The following is a 2,506-nucleotide window of genomic DNA, read 5'->3' on the forward strand; positions in this document are numbered from 1 at the left end:
AATCTAGCTCTCCCATTTCACCCCCTCCCCTCCCTGTTTGGCTCTCTCTCTATTTCTCTCACCCCCTCCCCCCTCACCCAACCATTTCCCCGTAAATATCTCACAACTTTCCAGCAAACACAAATTCTTCTCCGAAAAATCTCCCTGTCTCTGAATGGTTTCTATTTCATTCTTTCTCTTCTTCGTCTTTGATGGGACAAATGTTGAGTACAGGCGAGAAAGTAATGGTGCTTTGAACGCCAAAAAAGGGCAACAACTAAAAAAAAAGAGAGGACAAAAACGAGAGGACAAAAAAATAAGCAAAATTCCCGAAGGGTAGTCGCAGGGCTCAAGATTCCTGCAAATCTAGAATCTAGCCGGGGCCTGCCGCAATCTCCTCGCTTTTCATCGTTCAGACAAGTATTGGCGTGGTCTTTGACCGAGGTTTCTCTCCTGATCCGCCCAATATATTCCTTTCCTTCCTTCTTCATTCTTTCTGTCTGCAGTTATTCTGTCTTCTCTTGAAGACAGAGAGCGCGCAATACGAGCCCCCTTTTCCCGTGAGTTAGGTCTGACGAGAAGCATGTTGCAGACATGGGCGGAAAAAGACAGGGATTCCTTCCGTTTGTAAATTTGTCTGTCGGTCTGTCAATCTGTCTGTCTGACTGTCTACTTGAGCGTTGTCTTTTACCATCGGGATATTTATCATTCCTTAAATGCTGAAAGAATATTCGCCAATGTTAGCGCTTGGCTTACAGACGGCTGTCTGGTCTGTGATGAACAGCAAGTTAGCGCGGTATACAACGGATTTAAGGTCCCTTCACAGACGATAAAGTTATCTCCGAATTAGACGTCCTTCTCTGATAGTTGGTCAAGGGCATTTAAAACTCAACAAACAACCCAAGTTCAAAACTTCTAAATGGGATTACGAACCGTTGTCTTCTTCATTAATCCGACATGATACGAACTCGGCTAATAACGCAGCCACAGTAAGTTGAAAGCTACAAAAAGCATTTTCACTATAAAACTTCACAAGACATGATTTAATCTGCAGGGCATGAAGCATATTTAAGTAAGACCTTTGTATGCGTTAGAGTGTAAATTACAATCTAAATAGGATTGGCTGGCATTGTGCTGTTGAAAGCACTTTGCAATACTGTATGGTCGTTGAAAAGTCAGGACCTCCAGATTTAACTTCCATCTTCGATAGAGCCGTGTCAGGTGGGTAAAGTTATATTAATTGCCTTTCTCACGGACAAAACGATTGCGAGTCTGGTAACCTAATCACTTGCTTGCCGACGTCACCTTGATAGGATCGACGACAGCCTAGTAAGTATAATTAATTCAGGAATACAATAAGGATGATCATGGTCTGTTCCTTGTGTTTAATTTTTTTGTGTGGCTTTTTTTTAAAGGGAGGGGTGAGGGGTGACCGAAGGGTGAGGGGGAAGGGCAGTAGTTGGAAGCACAATATTAGCTCAGTAGGTTTTAAACTCTCAAGCCGAACTACAGAGTGGGTGGCCCTGGTTCAAATTCTTCAAGGGGTGTTTTGAACTTGGGTTTTTTTGGTGACCTTTTATGTCTCCCCGTCCTCTTAGTTTGGTGCTGTCGGAGATGTATGATAAATTCTGAGGTCCTGCCTCTTAACTATCCCAACGTCGTGTTTTATTATCGTATCCATACGACGTGGGGAACTCCGTGCCACCACTTTCCGAAGAGGAAATTTACTTGTCAATCCGATCCGTACGCTTTGCATAGTAGTCTGTCAAAATTATCTCTTGAGAAATACTGAAAGTTGCAAAGAGATCTTCGTACTAGAAGTATTCTAAAATGTGAAGGATACAACCCCGGGGGTACAAAATGACCCCAGGGCGTACGGATAGGGTTAAATAACTTCACAACCTTGAAAGGGGCATTAAACCTATACGATGACTAACGACTGGGTGTCCATCAATAATTTCTTTATAGAGGCACCAGCCGTCTATGTCCAGGTGCTGTGTGACAGTAAATACCTACTTCCTCTTGCAAGTGTCGATTCATTAGTGACATGTCCATTTAGCAAGCAGATCAGGTTCTCCTCTGATCTCTAGTTCACTAAAATCTTGATCAAGAAACGGCTGGCTTCCTGGAAAATACTTTCCTCGAAGATCAAGCGTTTTTTCTCTGTTTCATTATCTTCCTTTCCATTTCTCCCCCCCCCTTCCCCCTTTTTCTCCCCCACCTCTCTCAATCGCTCTGTCTATCCCCTGTCTCACTAAGACTTCATCTCTGCCCCTCTCTCTTTTTCTCTCTCTCGTTCTCTCTCTCTCCTCTCTCTCTCTCTCTCTCTCTCTCTCTCTCTCTCTTTCTTTTCTCTCTCTTTCCCTCTATTTTTACCAGTCTCTGGTAAAATGTTCAGACTGTTCGGCGTTGTCCACAAAAGTGATACCAATCCTCTTATTTGAAGTCCATTCAGAGAGTATTTCAGTCTTACTGAATGAGACAGAGGAAGAGGAGAGAGAGAGAGAGAGAGAGAGAGAGAGAGAGA

This window comes from Aplysia californica, unplaced genomic scaffold (genome assembly GCF_000002075.1).
Source record: "Aplysia californica isolate F4 #8 unplaced genomic scaffold, AplCal3.0 scaffold00444, whole genome shotgun sequence".
In the NCBI taxonomy this organism is placed as follows: domain Eukaryota; kingdom Metazoa; phylum Mollusca; class Gastropoda; order Aplysiida; family Aplysiidae; genus Aplysia; species Aplysia californica.